Source organism: Eriocheir sinensis, chromosome 14 (genome assembly GCF_024679095.1).
Source record: "Eriocheir sinensis breed Jianghai 21 chromosome 14, ASM2467909v1, whole genome shotgun sequence".
Taxonomy (NCBI): Eukaryota; Metazoa; Arthropoda; class Malacostraca; order Decapoda; family Varunidae; genus Eriocheir; species Eriocheir sinensis.
In genome coordinates this window covers 22,073,118-22,090,784 of record NC_066522.1, presented here as the reverse complement: position 1 = coordinate 22,090,784, position 17,667 = coordinate 22,073,118, and the positions used below count along the sequence as shown (strand labels likewise).

General features: G+C 42.7%; 1 protein-coding gene and 1 long non-coding RNA gene across 2 annotated transcripts in view; one reads left to right on the top strand and one right to left on the bottom strand.

Moving 5' to 3' along the window:
- Nucleotides 1-17,667, bottom strand: part of LOC126998646 (uncharacterized) — a 50,193-nt gene that overhangs the window by 4,393 nt on the left and 28,133 nt on the right. The window contains exon 2 of the long non-coding RNA XR_007752958.1: nt 17,649-17,667. This exon is cut by the window's right edge and continues 59 nt beyond it. This is a non-coding gene — a long non-coding RNA (uncharacterized LOC126998646). The remainder of the gene's footprint in view (nt 1-17,648) is intronic.
- LOC126998645 (trissin receptor-like) overlaps nt 1-17,667 on the top strand; it is a 118,285-nt gene that overhangs the window by 76,738 nt on the left and 23,880 nt on the right. The window lies entirely within an intron of this gene.

The window sequence follows — 17,667 nt, the reverse complement described above, 5'->3', positions numbered from 1 at the left end:
TGTAGCTTCGAAACTAACCACGGGGTGTTCTGGTAATACTCCCATTGTGATTCCCACTCAAAATTACCCTTTATGTCTCTAACTAAGCCTTACCTAACCTAACCTAACATAAAATAACCTAATCTAACGTAACCTAACCTAATCTAACGTAACTTAACCTAATCTACCGTAACCTAACCTAACCTTACCTAACCTATCCTAACCTAGCCTAACATAACTTAACCTGCCCAGTTCAAGAATAAGCGCTACATACCAGTAGAGAGATGGGAGATACGTTGCCGGGGTCGTGCTGAAGGGGGGGCGGCTGGGACCCAATACTGAGACGGAGGGCAAAACAATAGGTGCTTGACGTTAACATAGCTCGTGTTGTCCCCGTCGAGGTCCGCCAAGTTAAAGGAAACAAACGCGCTTCGTCTTTGTAGTGTTTTTTTTTTTTTTTACAACATAGGAGACAGCTGAAGGGCACAAAAAAAGGAAACAACAACAAAAAAAAGCCCGCTATTCGCTGCTTCTAAAAAGAATCAAAAGAGGCGGCCGAAAGGGAGGTCAATTTCGTTATGTTCGTGCCTTTTCTTTCCTTCTCCTTTTTAATTTTCTTTCTCCTTTTTTTTCTCTTTTTTCAGGCATTAATAACCGTCTTAACAAACGCGCTGATTCCTCTTCCTACTGTATCTCTTCGGCTCAGCACAACCTATTCCAAAATTCCCTTCTAGTCTTATGTTGGTGCTATACTTGTCTAACTTCCTTTCTCGTCTCTCTTCTTATCAGTAACTATTCACGCCTACCTTTTTTTCTATCTCTTTCCAGTCGCTTTTCCAGCTCTCTCATCCTTTCAAAATCTTCCCATGAGCTACATTTATCTCTTGTCAGCCTCCTTTTTTCTGTCTTTCATGTCCCTATTCAGCGATTTCCTGTTTTCTCGTCCCTTTCTAGAGCTACGCCGGTGCCTTTCCTCTGCCCTTCTATTTTTCATGTCTTTCCAGTCTTTTTTCAACGTCTTCCTGTTTTCTCGTTCTTCAAAAGCCTTCCTGGAGCTACGTATGTGCCCATTGTATGTCTCGTTCGTCTTATTTCTGTGTTTTCAGTCTATTCATCGTCTCCAGCTTCCCTCATTCGTTACTTCTTCCTCACTGGTGCTGCGTCACTCTCCTTTGTCTGATCTCTCTCTTTCCAATTACTATTAAACGCTCTTTTGTTCCTCTCATCTCTTCCCTTTTTCATCCTGATTCTACGTCCATCTCCTTTGTCTTACCCTACTCTTTCAAGTTACTATTCAACGACTTTCTGTTCCTCTCATCTGTTACCTTTTCCTCCGCCCACCAACCCTCACAATGCTCGCCTTATACGCGCAAAAAGAGTGGGTAATTCGTGCTTTGGGAGGAGGGATTGCGAAGTTAATAAAATTTCCTCGTTTGGTCCACGGCCAGGCCATTTGCAGAGGGCCATATTTTTAAAAGTTTCGTCGCCCGAGCACACACATTAGACAAGGCTTTCGTACGAGTTGTGAGCATTTCCAGGGGTAGTTGTATGACCCTGGTGGTAGTGTGACCTTTCTCCTGAACCATGGACGTAAAAAAACACTAATTAGAGCCCGACTGATCTCCTTTTTTTCAACTTTTGGAACTTGTTGATAAGCACACACATTTGACAAGGCTTTCGTACGAGTTATAGGCATTTCCAGGGGTAGTTGTATGACTCTGGTGGTACGTAGTTCGACCCTTCATCTGTACTATGAACGTGAAAAAATACGCACTAAAACTCGATTGATCTCTTTTTTTCATCCTTTGGAACTTGGTGATAAGCACACACATTTAACAAGGCTTTCGTACGAGTTGTGGGCAGTTCCAGGGGTAGTTATATGACTCTGGTGGTAGTCTGACCCTTCTTCTGTGCCATGAACGTGAAAGAACACTAAATAGAACCCGATGGATCTGTTTTTCGCCCTTTGGAACTTAATGATGTGAGAGATGGAGGGGTTTGAGAATACTGAGTCCCCGGCACCAACCACCAACGTCTATCACCACCTTCAACTCCTTTATATGTCCGGAAAATATGCCAAAGAGGAAAAAGAACGTCTCAGAAAGTAAAGAAAAAAAATGATCCCTCCTTTGATAGTGCAATAAACGTCGAAGAAAAATTAAATGTGAAAGATTTTTTTTGGTCCATATTGGTCACTTTGACGTGAAAGTGTGGGAGAAAAAGTGTGAGAGGAAAAATCAGAAGTGAGTGTGACTTTCTCTCTCTCTCTCTCTCTCTCTCTCTCTCTCTCTCTCTCTCTCTCTCTCTCTCTCTCTCTCTCTCTCTCTCTCTCTCTCTCTCTCTCTCTCTCTCTCTCTCTCTCTCTCTAGGATTTCAAATTTCGACTGGTCGGGAGAGATGCCCTAACTACGTTAAGTAGTGCCAGGTCCAAGTTTTTGGAACGAGAAAAAGTTTGATTAAAGAAATGCGGCGCGGCGTTAAACTCAAGTTCAATGCGTCAGGACTTGGGGGGGTCAAAAATCGCGTCACTCAAAAATTCACAGCAATGCATCGATGCAGCAAATAAAGCGAACAGAATGTTGGGCTTCATAAAGGATATTGCTAAATTAGTTCAAGTTCAGCAGCGGCAGCAAAAAATTATCCTTCCTTGCGCAAAGAAGAAAGAGAAGAAAAAGCCTTAACATGTTCTCTCTCTTGAAACATCGCCTCCGGAGGAAACTGATCGAATGTTTTAAAATACTTAATGGTTTCACGAATGTAGACAGATCAACATTGTTTGCGCACGAGGAACAATGGCGTACACTTCCTTCAACTACTAGGTAGAAATGCTTTTCAATCTTCTTGATAAATGTAAATCATAAATGGTTTAGGAGTCTTCTGATTAATGTAAAATCACAGGGTCTATTAATGGTCCTGATTTCTTAAGTATGGGTCTCTATGTCTCTCTCTCTCTCTCTCTCTCTCTCTCTCTCTCTCTCTCTCTCTCTCTCTCTTCATCTTTATTTCTACCAATCTTTCTTTCTACCTATCATTCAACCAGTCAGTCAGTCAGTCAGTCAGTCAATCAGTCAGTCAGTCAGTCCGTCAATTATTTAGTCAGTCAGTCGGTCAGTCAGGCACTCAGTCGAACAGTCAGTACGTCAGTAAGGCAGTCAACTAATCAGTCAGTTAGGCAATTACACAGTCAGTCAGTCAGTAAATCAGTCAGTAATCACTCAATCAATCAATCACCAATCTATCTATCTATCTATCTACTTCAGTATTGTCATAAAAATTAGTTAAGTCTTGCCTGGAACAATGAATGGGTACGCAAACAACACAGGTGAGGCACAGGTAAAGAAGTGACGGTGTGACTTCAAGAACAATCATTCACAAGAGGCGCGAGCTAAGGCGACACAAGGACACCACCCAATCTCTTCCCTCACAAACCAACGCTGTGCTGCAGAAGACGATAATGCAATAAGGGAGAGAGTGAGGGGAGAAGATACGAAGCTCTTTAATCAGCTGCCCATCATTAGGAGGAGTCAACCTTATGTGTATCCCGTTGTAGGGGGAGACAAGGGGAGGATGACTTAAGTAGCTATTCTTCAACGTCTCTGCATCTCAGTTCGCCTGTTTGAAAAGCCTCTCGTGGAAGGTATTGGGATTTTCGTGGACTGATTTGCGATTCTAGGGATAGTTTTCCACGACTCCTGCGCCATGACCGGAAAAATCCCCCCCCCCCCTATTAAAACCCGGTTAATCTTCTCTGTGGTCTTGGGAAATGGTCGTAATGTGAGTCCGATACGTTTAAAAATATGGACATTACATACTTGATATTATTATGGGAGAAAGAGATTAGTGAGTGAACGCGTGTCTTTTGTTAGATGGCCAAAGATGAGCTTATAGGAAAAAGGTGGATATGTTAGTCTCTCTCTCTCTCTCTCTCTCTCTCTCTCTCTCTCTCTCTCTCTCTCTCTCTCTCTCTCTCTCTCTCTCTCTCTCTCTCTCTCTCTCTCTCTCTCTCTCTCTCTCTCTCTCTCTCTCTCTTTCTATCTGTCTATCTATCTCTGTCCTTCTGTGTGTGTATATATGCGTGTGCTTGTGTGTGTGTGTGTGTGTGTGTGTGTGTGTGTGTGTGTGTGTGTGTGTGTCTTTGATGTATGCCAGCAACGGTAATCTAATCTATTTCGTTCTTTTCTTTGTGTTATTAGTTTAGCTGCTTGTTAGTGTTTCTTATTATTCTTTACATATTTTCTGGAGCTCTTCGCGTGTGTATTCAATCTGGGGTTGCAATGTGAAGAGAGACAGGAAGGAAAATAGAGACTGATATTGAGGATGCTTGTGAAAGAGTGGAGAGAAAAGAGAGAGAGAGAGAGAGAGAGAGAGAGAATGTGAAAATGAAAATGAGAGAGAGGGGGGGAGGAATGAGAGAGAGAGAGAGAGAGGGGAAAAGAACGCTGCCTGCAAGGTTTTACGGTTAATGAACTTTTGTGTCAAGGCAACGAGTAGTTTTGCATGTAACGAATAGTTTTCCATTAGCCGGCGAGGAGGGGCGAGAAGGGAACTAGGAATGGCACGCTGAAAATAGGTGAGGCACACGAGAGCCGAGACTGAAAAACACACACATGAGAACGCTTGAATAAACTAAATTGTCCTTTCTCTTCAACTGCCCCCACTTACTCACTGCACCATAACAACAAAAAAATCTCAACACACATAGACATAGCGACACACTACAGTTATTACCCTAGAGCAGTGGGTTACGAGAATTTCCGTCTCCCCCGTGAGTTCCTAGCGCCCCTCCCCCACCCACACACACCCTTGCGAACACACACCTCTTTCTCGGTATTTGGTGTGCTGGAAATTGAGAACAAGATGAAACACAAACATGGATTTCACAAATAGAACTTGCCTACGCGTCCCTCAGCTTAGTCTCAGTGTTTGTGATATAGATTTTGCCACTCAGATTTTCTAAAAACAAACAGTTATTGATTACTCCTGATGTCACCCTGCCGTCCCCTTACTGTCCCCATTTTACTCACAGCCCCCCAGATCTTTCCAACCCCCCCCAGAAGTGAGCGTTACCGCCTTTTTTGGGAACCACTGCCCTAGACCGTAACTTAACACACCATCCCTTCCAGTCGTATCTGAAGTAACTACACCGCCGTTTGATTTGTTCCATTCATCTACTGCCTTTGTCTATCAGTGTTTGTGTTTGCCTCCGTCCTATTTCACCTCCTTCAACACACACCTACACTGCTCAACTTATCCCTCAACACGGTCCTTACTCACCCCATGAATGCCCTTACACTGGATACGCAACCTATTCCAACTTACCTCATGTTGCTTAAGATGGTCCAATTTTCACCTCTACACGGTCATTACTCACCCCATGAATGCCCTCACACCGGATATGTAACCTATTCTAACTTACCTCATGTTGCTTAAGATGGTCCTATTTTCATCTCTACACGGTTCTTACTCACCCCATTAATACCCTCACACCTGATACGCAACCTATTTTAACTTACTTCATGTTGCTTAAGATGGTCCTATCATACACCTATACTCCTCATCTCCTCCTCCTCCTACACGTATCCCCTTATCCCTCTCATACCGTCAACCTGGATACGTGACCCATTCCAACCCTACCACACGATGCTTTAAACGGCCCGTGACTTTTATTGTATCTCTTTCAACACACACCATCAATCCGTGTCTCATTCTTTTTCTCGTGTATCGCCTAACCACCTTCACGTCAGCTCGCCGACACACACGACTTAGCTAACCTTTTCAGAATTCTTCCTTTTATCTGACCTTGACTTTCCTATTTCCCATTGACCTTCCCTCCCCCTCCATCTCACCAACACCTTGTCTCACCCTTGTATCTGTCTAGCCAACGCCCTCCCGCCCTCAGTCACTCCAATGAAACCTTTGTGTTCAAGACTGTAAGCCTTCTCGAGAGGTTGTTTTCGACGCCCATCTGTTTGCTATCCCGAAGGTCGAAGGTGTGGGGTCTTTCTCTTGCCTTCTCCCAGTGGTCTCCTTGGGGGTGAGTGATGGCCTAGTCTGGTTCTGGTTCTGCCCCCTCCTCCTCCTCCTCTTCCTCTTCCTCTTCTTCTTCTTCTTCTTCTTCTTCTTCTTCTTCTTCTTCTTCTTCTTCTTCTTCCTCCTGAATCCTCCGAATTTTATGGTGTTCCACTTTAACTCCACTTAAGTCTCTTTCTCCTCCATCTTTTCCACCATTGCCAATTTCTTCCTCCTGCTCGTTCTCTCTCTCTCTCTCTCTCTCTCTCTCTCTCTCTCTCTCTCTCTCTCTCTCTCTCTCTCTCTCTCTCTCTCTCTCTCTCTCTCTCTCTCTCTCTCTCTCTCTCTCTCTCTCTCTCTCTCTATCAAAATCCTCGTGCATTATCCATGAGCTGCTGAACGCTTGCATCAGTCACCTTAGTCAACAATATGAAGAGAAACAAGCTGGGAACGAATGTAATCTGCGAAATGCAATGGAATGAATACGAGAATGAAGACATATGAGCTACGAAACCGACCGTGTGTGTGTGTGTGTGTGTGTGTGTGTGTGTGTGTGTGTGTGTGTGTGTTTGTGCGCCCTGAATCTAACCGCTGCGCTACAAGAATCGTTTCATGAAATTATCCTCACTAACAGACCACCAATTTACTTAACTTTAGCGACAAAACTTTCAGAAATCCACAATTGTAGGTGAATTTGATAGCCATTCACGATTCACAGGTAAGGTAGAATATATGTTCTGTTCTAAGACGCTGAATTGCAGGTATCATTTATATATTAGGAATCTGTGGAGTGTGTTGTGCAATCTAACCTCACCTAAACATTGGGAGGGGAAGCAGAGCAGCAGATTGATCACCATATAGTCCACACATTGTCATACTAGAGGTGGAATATTCTTTTCCTTGACATCACGGCATTTCAATAACTCAGCTCATAATGTCCGGAGTAGTTTTATCCTGTTATGAATACGGACTGGAGTGGTGGATGGAAAGGGGCATTCAGACCTTACAACCATCACATACCACGCTTTGAATGGGGAATAAATTAACGAAAACTAATATATCAATACGGATATTTCTTTAGAGTTTCCCTCCAGTCCTGTCATAGTTGTGGGTGGGTGGAACGTGGCAATATAACCCTTCAACAATCATGTATCACTTTCTGAACGTGAAATTAATTACTGAAAACAATTTATCAGAATGCGTATTTTTCCCAAGTATATGCCTTGAGTCTTTTTAATATTGTGGATGGATGTGATGTGGCAATCAAATCCCATTGCCAACACATATCACATATCACACTTTAAACATGAAAGAGATCGCTGAAAAATGATATATCAGAATACGTATTTTTTCCCAAATGTTCGCCTCCACTCCTTTATTAAATGCAAGCAGGTGACCAATAAACAGCCACTATTCGGGGACCCAGCGGACCGCGACGTCGAGAAGCTGCAATTTCCCTTTCCTTCTAGTTCCGCGCACTGACTGACTGACTTCCCGTCTCGCCCAGAACATGAAAACGATGAGGCGGGAAACTGCGCTGGCTGACCGACCGTGAGGGATGCCGGGGGAAGGGGGTGTATCTAGAAAGGTATATTGAATAGTGAACAGTATCCCGCACTCTCTGGTATTTGGTATTAGATGCTAGACTCCATCCTCCTAGTTTCCCTTCTCGTCCCTCTCTTGTCTCTCGCTCTTATTAGTTTCATTTCGCCATTCATTAAGACTCAGCCCTACATGCCCAAAAGTCGGCAGTAACAGAATGGTACCGATAAAAGAGAGTATTATATCAACTTGAAGCACAACGAAAAATGAAAGCATAGGACACTGGTACACACGCATTTCTATTTCCTTTCCTCTTTCCTTACGCCTCAACCATCCACCCAAAAGTCGGCAGAAACAGACTGATACTGAAAAGGGTATGTGGGTCGAGAAAGTAAACAAAACACATCGCCAGACACTCATTTCCATTTCCTTTCCTCCATCATTACGATTCTTCCCGCTGTAAGGCACTAATGTATGTAGAGTCATGGATAAAGGAATGTACAGAAGGCTGACCTCGCTTATACACGGTGACACCACACAGATCATCTTTTGCGACACGCCTTCTTCCCATTCAATTCTACATGACGTTACATACATAGGTACAGTACACCACAAGCACACTCAAAACCCGGCACCGCCAAACTAATACTAAAAATGAAGTATAAGGTTAACTTGCGGCACAAGGTGAGTGTCGGCAAGTGTGGGAGAGACTCATAGCCCGTCAAACTCCATAAGGGAATATAAGAACGTTCAACGAAAAGAAGAAGAAAAGAAAGAACGTGTGTGTACCATGACCGAAAAAGGAAAACAAAACACTCTTGGTACACACTCAAACCCAGACGACGCTGAAGTTCATCCATGACGTGCGATGCGTCTCCCTCTATCTCCCTCTCACACCCCTCTCTGTTTTGATGATGCGTCCGGAGCTCTCTCCCCCAAAACTAATAGCCCTCATTTCCCCTCATCTTTTCTGCGACCTTCACCACTGCCATCAAATAGGAAGGAAGGGAGAGAGGGACGAGGAGAGCTGCCCATTAGTGGGTGTAAATGTACGGCCATGTATGAAGCCTCAGGGATGCCTTGTTACGGATGGGACTGGCTTAGCACATTCACCGACCCTGGAATTTACCGAGCAAGGGATCAGCTGTCTGAATGTGTACGTACCAGTTTTTTTTATTTTATTTAAATCAAATGATTTAAATCAAGTGATTTAAATCGAAATTAAATATACTGCACTTAAAATGATTTAAGTGTTATATCATGAGTAATATATATATATATATATATATATATATATATATATAGATATATATATATATATATATATATATCTATATATATATATATATATATATATATATATAAGGAAGAAGGAAGAACATGTGTAGCAGTTGTACAGGAAATGTATCAAGTCTACTTGTCCTGCACTGATCCTGTACTGGTCCTGTAGCAAGTCAGGCACCAGTGAATCATTGCCATCTCTTACAAGAAAAATATTCAAAAGCATAAGAAAATAAAGTATTAGTCCTACTTATGATTTTTATGTGAAAATCTCATCTTGGGTAATGTATATTAAACTATGGTTTCACTTAACATTGGCCAAGTTAAATACACTGAACCAAATAACCAGTGGAAACAAACAAGGATTAATGCAATAAAAATAATTTAGATAAAAACATCGATTTAAATAAAAAAATCCGATTTAAATTAAATAAATCGATTTAAAAATTTTTTTTTAAGGATTTCTTAGGCAGGCAAAACTATTCCCCCCACCTCATCAAGCAGTCTCTATATCTCTCTTCTTTCTCTCTCTCTGTCTCACTTTGATAGCTACATCATCACCTCCACCTACTATTAATATATGATTGAGTCTTTGGGATAATGTTAGCAGTTCGAAAGGAGTTCTTCGGCAGAAAAAATACTCCCCTCCCCGCCTCCCCTAGCAGTCTCTTTCTCTCTCTCACTCTCTCTCCCTTCCCCTCACACACACGCTCATTTTTCTCACGCTTAATTGTAGCATCCATCACAATGAGGAGTAAAATAAGTGTGTTTTCCTCGACGTCATAATTAAGGGAGAGCCATTACCGATGAGAGAGAGAGAGAGAGAGAGAGAGAGAGAGAGAGAGAGAGAACACGAGAGAACGAGAGAGAACAAGAGACAGAACAAAAGAGAGTGCGAGAGCGAGAGAGAGAGCGAGACACGGAGAGCGAGAGAGAGAGAGCGAGACACGGAGAGCGAGAGAGAGAGAGAGCGAGACACCAAGAGGAAGAAATAATGTGGAATTGGAGATATTTGATTTATGACATCGAGGAAAAAAAACAACAACTGGAGTACGGAAGGAGAGAAAAAGAAGGAAGGTCTTGCCGGGTTATTGGATCGTAGTAAAAGATAGCGAGAGAGACTGAGACGCCGTGAGTGGGCGATGAGACTGCTGAAGGTTACAGGATACTAGACTACAACAGCAAAAAAAGAAGTCGAGTACGGAGGAGGAGAAAGAGGTTGGTTAATATCTTATGATGGTGTGTTTTCTCAAGCTATATATACGTCTTGAGCTAAAAATGAGGCGTTTTCTGAAGCTGACATATTTCTTTTGTATTTTCTGAACATTAAATATATTCATAAGCTTAAACTAAAGCGTTTCTTGAAGCTAATATATTTCTTTGGTATTTTCTGAACCTAAAATATATTTATAAGCTCATAATGATTTGTTTTCTGAAGCTAATATATTTCTTTTGTATTTTTTGAACATAAAATACATTCATAAGCCAATAATGATTTGTTTTCTAAAGCTGATATATTTTCTCAGATTATTATGATGTGTTTTCTGAGCCTAATATAATTAAAAAAACTTATGATAACGCGTTTTGTTCAGGTAATGTAATTCACAACTTTATAATCTTGTTTTCTTAAGCTAATATATTTCTTAACCTTATAACGATGGGTTTTCTGCAGCTAATATTATTCACAAACCTGTAATGATAGTTTCTTAAGGTATTATAATTTTCAACCTTATAATGAGGTGTCTTCTGAAGCTAACTCTGAACCTTATAATGATGTGTTTTGTCAAGTTAATAGAATTCTTAAGGATATACTTAGGCGTTTTGTTAAGCCTCGTCAATGAGTGAAAGAGGAAATATGAAAATCCTTGGCTTGGTAAAACTCCAAAATCCCTTGAAACTCGAAGATAAGGTTTTCATTGCAATTCGCCAGAGAAAAAAGCTTGCTGTGTTTCGTGAGTTATAAGTAAACACTAATTCGCTCATGTCATGCCAGCCTCCCTAAGAGCCCGATACTTCCTGGCCCCACTCCTCCCATGAGCCCCTGTTTTCCTTCCTCCACCTGCCAGGGCGTTCTGATGTAAGCCAAGTCCTTAAAGTGAAGCTGCATGGTCTATCGTCTCTCTGTTCTTTGACTAATGTTCCACACACCGCTGGCGACCTTTGGCTTACATCCCACGGGCGTTTTTGACTTTTTGCTGCCGGTGTCTAAGTGAGATTGAATATTATCCTCTGTCACTTCCATCATATTTGTCACTGGTGGCTGCATATCTCTTTACTGTCTAGGTTGAATTACTTATTTGATGCCGTTTTGTGGGTTTCACTACTACTACTACTACTACTACTACTACTACCACTACTACTACTACTACTACTACTACTACTACTACTATACTACTTCTAATAATAATAATAATAATAATAATAATAATAATAACTGTTCTGTATTACACGCCGCCCCAAATCGTCGCTCTCAGCCGTAGGAGTGGGAAGCCTCCAGCAACCTACATCAACAAGCACTTCGTCAGCATTCACTTCTTCCCTGTTTTCGGCTTCTGTGCCTCTCCTGTGCCAAGAAAACTCTCATTCTCTCTCTCTTGCTCTCCCTCTCTCTCTGTCTGTGTCTGCCTCTCTCTCTCTCTCTCTCTCTCTCTCTCTCTCTCTCTCTCTCTCTCTCTCTTTCTCTCACACCCACACCTACACACACAAGCCTCCGCCCCCGCACAATTACGTCAGAGCCTCGCCCAAACACTGCTAACAATATATCCTGACTCTTGCGGCTTTTATTCATGATGGTACGAGCACTGTTGCCCTCCCCCTCGCTCTGAGTTGTTTGAGCCTGCCCGAAGCTCTGCTCAGGGGAGGGGTTGGCGAGTCTGCTTAGCTAACTCGCTTCGTACACACACACACACACACACACACTAAACGGATAAGGGGAAGGGCGAGGTGGAGAATGACAAGGAAGAGGAGGACGAGGAGGAGGAGGAGGAGGAGGAGGATGAGGAGGAGGAGGAGGAAGAGGAGAAGGAAGGGGAGTAGGGAGATGACCAAGAAGATGAAGAGGAAAAGAGGGAAGGAAATCTAAGTTAACTGTGAACCTTTTCCTTTTGTCTCTTCTACTAGTGAGGTGCTTCGGCCTGGTCTGTCTGTCTGTCTGTCTGTATGTGTGTAGGGGAAGGAGAGGGAAGGGAGGGAGGGGATCAGAGAATAGGCAATGTAAGGGGAGGGGAAGAGGGGAGGGGAATCATAGAGTAGGTGAGGCGTTCATAAAAGACGGTGAATTCTTTGACGATTAACGAGGGAGTCCAAGGCGGGTATGGTCTCAATCTTTCATCTCCCTTGTTCATCTCTGTCTGGAGGTCCATCACACGCTGCTACTGGACCTCTGCTTCCCCCTACTTCCCCCTATTACCATCACGCCCCCTACGACCTCCCTTACTTACCCCCTTCTATCCTGCGAGTAAAGTCTCAATCCTCACTTCTTTTCTCTAGAGGTCTATCACACACTGCTCTCTTCAACGCTGTAACTGGGTTGTTCTCCTTCCTATGGCAACTTCTTATGTCTTACTGAGGTGGGTTGGAAGGGGACAGAGTGACGTGACTAGGATGAATTATTTTTTTCAGCTCTCCTTTCTCCTTGTTCCTACTCTTGTCTCCATATATTCTACCAGTGTTCTTTAATGGCTAACTCTCCTGTTTCTTTTGTCTTGTCCCTCTTGTCTTACTTCAGGTGGGTGGTGGGGCATAGTGATCAGGATGTGTCTTTTTATAATTGTGCTTTGTTCTTGCTCTTGGTCTAGTCATTTAACCTTTCACCAGAGCGTTCTTTTATGGCGATCTCTCATGCCTTGCTTCGGTGGGACGGGGCAGTGTGTGGTGTGACCTGGATGTATCTTATCAATCTTTTTTATGCTGTTATTTTTTTTGCGTCCGTCTTCTAACCGGTAACGTTGCACAGTGATAATAATGTGTAGCCAGGCGGTGTGTGTGTGTGTGTGTGTGTGTGTATGTGTTTATCTCTTGTTTCGTTCTTGCTTCTGTCCCTTCACCGGAAACTTTTAATAATGATAATAATTTGTGGCCAGAGTGAGTGGGTGGGTATCGTCACCATATTCTGCTTTGTCCTTTAGTCGTCTTATCGCCGTTAAAGAGTATCATAATAAAGCGAAAATAAACAACGAGTATTTTCCATTTTTTTATCTTATGCTCAGCTAATGATCTCTCATCACCCCATAAATGATAAAATAATAATAATAACGAGATAATAAGGGCGTTTCTTCATCTTTTCTTTAGCTTATGATCTGTTTTCTCACCGTTAGTAAAAAGATTTATAACTTGTAGGCAAAGGGGTATTTCATTATATTTTCCGTAGCTTACGATCTGTTTTCTCCCCGTAAATAAAATGATATATACGAGTTGTAGGCAAAGGGGCGTTTCTGCATCGTTTCTTTAGCTTATGATCTGTTTTCTCCCCGTAAATAAAATGATATATACGAGTTGTAGGCAAAGGGGCGTTTCTGCACTTTTTCCTTAGCTTACGTTCTGTTTTCTCCCCGTAAATAAAATGATATATACGAGTTGTAGGCAGAGGGGCGTTTCTGCACTTTTTCCTTAGCTTACGTTCTGTTTTCTCCCCGTAAATAAAATGATATATACAAGTTATAGACAAAGGGGCATTTCTTAATCTCGCCACCGTTAAAAACAAACATAACCCGTGACCAGACACCACCTGTAGTTTTTCCCAGTCTCACTAAGACCCTTTTTCCTTGAACCAGATCACGCTGACACTCCCAGTTAGTAGCCGCTTTAGTATACTTAAAAAAACTTGTTTGTTCTACTTTTATGTGACTTATCGTACAGAAACATACTGAGACTTATATAGTTTCTTTGCCTTGGAACAGATCACGCGAACACTCCCAGTTAGTCGTCTTTACCTCACTCAAGAAGCCGTAAGTTTTGTTTTGTCCTTCTGATCTTCCGTGGTTCATCCTACAGACGGGTACTTAGACTCCTAAAGACTCTTTTATTCGAAGCAGATCACCAGAACACTCCCAGTTAGTCATCTTGCCTTACTCGAGAAGCCGTAAGTTTTGTTTCGCAGTAATATATTGTGTTCTTTCCCCCCCTCTATTTCTTTTTCTTTCTTTCTTTCTTTCTTTCGTTTGTTCGTTCTTTCGTTCTTTATTCTTCCTTATTATCTTTCTGTGTATCTGCCTGTCTATCTATTTATCTCTCTCTCTCTCTCTCTCTCTCTCTCTCTCTCTCTCTCTCTCTCTCTCTCTCTCTCTCTCTCTCTCTCTCTCTCTCTCTCTCTCTCTCTCTCTCTCTCTCTCTCTCTCTCTCTCTCTCTCTCTCTCTCTCTCTCTCTCTCTCTCTCTCTCTCTCTCTCTCTCTCTCTCTCTCTCTCTCTCTCTCTCTCTCTCTCTCTCTCTAACCCCATCTCTCATAGCCCCCTCCCCCTCCACCCCTCTCTCCCTACCACCACCACCATCACCATCACCATCACCTTATTAGCGGTCAAGGGGCGTCTCTTCACCTCACCGCCCTGTTTGATCCTCGCCCTATCATTGACTTGGTAAGGTCGCCGAACCCCGCACTCGACTCCTTCAATTCCATCTGCGTCCCGGGTTGACATTCCCAGACACTATCGGCTCTCCCATCAACTATATCCAGAGGCCACAAAAGAGGTCAACCAGGTTCTAGTAGTGTTTTTTTTCGCGTCGACACTGCAGCAAAAAAGTTAAACTACCATCAGGGTCGTCAAAGTGCCCCAGGATATGCCCACAACCCCTCAGAAAAGCCTTATGAAATGTGGGTATTTAAGCCTGAAATGTTTGGGAATGCGGCGCCTGGACTCCCTCCCTCTCGAGTGTCGTTCAGGGTAGGGAGCCCAAGGAGAGCCACTCAAGAGATCCCTAACCTTCTCTCCCTCGTGAACGCCGCTTCCTCCAGTACGGGAGAAGGAAATGTGTACAGTCGAGCGGGAGAGACTTTTTCTTCTCCACTTTTCCGCTGGTTAGGGGAAGCTCTCAAGAGCCTCCAGGACCCTGCCTCGTGGATGTGTTTCCGCCCAGAACCAGGTTAAGTTCAGTAAATAGAATTGTATTGTTGACTAGTAGATATTCTTGAAAGGATTTTACTTGCTCGGGGACGCTTTAAGTTTCAATAGCATCTTAGATCTTGCGTTGGGTATGATATTGAATGACAGAAGGCGATGGGGTTATGTATGCAAAGATCTCCAGACATATATAAGATCTTGATATTCACTATCGAAAATAATTAAAAAGCCATATCCAAAAGCATCTTGAACCATGGGTTTGGAGACTGTATTGATGACATGGCTGAAGGGAGAAGGTATTATGTTTACTAAGATCTTGAGAAATAGTAAAAGATCTTGATATTTACCATAGAAATTGATTAAAAGGCATATCCAAAACCATCTTGGGCCCTGCGTTGGAAATTATGTATATCGAGAAACAGAACGTGATGGTGTTATGCTTACGAAGATCTTTAGAGACACGAAAGCCCTTGCTATGTGCCAGCGTGAGTGGTTTCAAGCCATATATTCTGTTACCACCACTGCAGGCAAAACACTTCCAGCAAGGGGATTTCCGCGGCACCCAGAGGAGACGATTTCCTTAGTTCTTTCCTTCTTTCTCTCTTTTTCTCTCTTTCTTTTTCTTTGTCTTTCTTTCTTTTTCTATCTATCTATCTATCTATCTATCTATATGTCTATCTGTCTATCTATCTATCTATCTATCCATCTGTCTGTCTATCTATCCATCTATTTATCTATCTATCTATCTATCTATCTATCTATCAATCTATCTTTCTCTGTCTCCTTTCTGTCTTTCTCTATTTTTTCTTTCTTTCGATTTTTCTTCCTTTTTCATTTTCTTTCGACCTTTCTTTCTTCCTTCCTTCCTTCCTTCCTTCCTTCCCTCTTTCTTTCTTTCCTTCTTGCTTTCTTTCTTTCCTTCTCTCTACCCCCACCCCTCTCTCTCTCTCTCTCTCTCTCTCTCTCTCTCTCTCTCTCTCTCTCTCTCTCTCTCTCTCTCTCTCTCTCTCTCTCTCTCTCTCTCTCTCTCTCACCAATAATAATACGTTAAAGTCAAGTCAGGCATAATTTCGTCTCTAACTGTCCGCGTTTCCGTCTGGCTTCTCGCTGCCACGGCCTCATTTACATCCCGCCTCTCCCGCCTCCCCTCAACATTTCCGGCGGCCACCGTGCTTGGAGGTGAGCGCCGCCAGGAAACACGGGGACGTATATGTATATGGCGAGGGCGAGGTGGCGGTGAGGGGCAAGGGCGGTGAAGCGTGTGGGGTGGAGGTGCAGGGTTCTTCATGGGTCGGTGAGCGCATGGACAATTGACATATTAACAAGTATAGCATTATTTTTCTGTATTAAATTAAGATTTTTTATTGATTGACTAACTGACTGAATGACTGACTAACTAACAAACTAACCAACTAACTAAGATTCACAGCAGTCACAAGATCACATTAGCCAATTCCGGATTTCTAAGAGTCTTTGAATATGGAGCAAAAAACTAAGAATATTAATCGGTTACTAAATATCATACATAACTACAATAACATTCTTTTTCTGTATCAAACTAAGAATTATCGCAGTCAAGAGACCACACGAGCCAGTCACGGATATATGCAAATGCTTGAATATGGAGCGAAATGATTAAGATAAATCGGTCACTGAATAGCAAGCTTGACAGACATCAAAACAATTCGGGGATATTCTCTGCGCTGCCACTGTTGTCATATGCTGTCCATCATCGTTTTAGATCAGTTGGCAATAACACTCTAACGCTTTCCACACCAACAGTTCTCGGAATCCATACACACACACACACACACACACACACACACACACACACACACACACACACACACACATAGCTAAGATACACACACATGGATATATACAGAGTAGGGGGCGCGGACGAGACCGAGGATGAAAGGGAAACTTGTAACATGAGCGGTGCAAAAATTTAATGGGACGGAAAATAAAATAAAAGAAAATAGCGGATTCAAAGGTGGCTGGACCATGACTTTGAGATGCGTTCGTGCACAACGTTGTCTTTTATGCAGCTTTAGATATACGATAGAACGTACACTGTATTAAAAGATATCTTAGCAACGTGGCTGACCCCAGTACGTCCCTTTTACTGTGTGGCGGTGAGGGCAGCGCTGCAAAGGCGAACTGATACGATATATATATTTTTTAAAGCTACTAAACGTCGTTGCATTCTTTTTACCCGTCTAGTTGTGTGAGTCTACAACGTTTTCTTTTATGCAGCTTTAGATATCCGATAGTATGTACACTGTATTAATCCCTTGACTGCGGATTGCCTACAAGAAGACATCACCAAGCTACAGGAACGGAACAAAAAGTGGCTGCTACAATTAAATGAAGAAAAATGTAAAGTCCTGCAAATAAGGAGGGGAAATCCAGCACACCAGTACCACATGGGAAACACTTCACTATCCACCAAAGAGGCAGAGAAAGACCTGGGAGTATGTGTTAACAGGCTACCAGTGAAGGCAAAATCCGTGCCAATCGCAGCGGACGGGTTAAAAGATATCTTAGTAACGTGGCCGACCCTAAAACGTCCCTGGCGCAGCACTACAGACTGAAACACTTTAGTCATTTCTTTAAGCTACTGAACGCCGGTTGCATTTTTTTTCCCTCTAGTTCCCAGAAGCGTGGCACATGATTTATATTTCCATTATATGCTCTTCCTGGAATATTATCGGAGGTAATATTTTGATACTGAAGCATAATCCATAAAAAAATGCCAAGGAAAACAAGAACGATCACTCACCGAGCACTGGCTGTCTGGG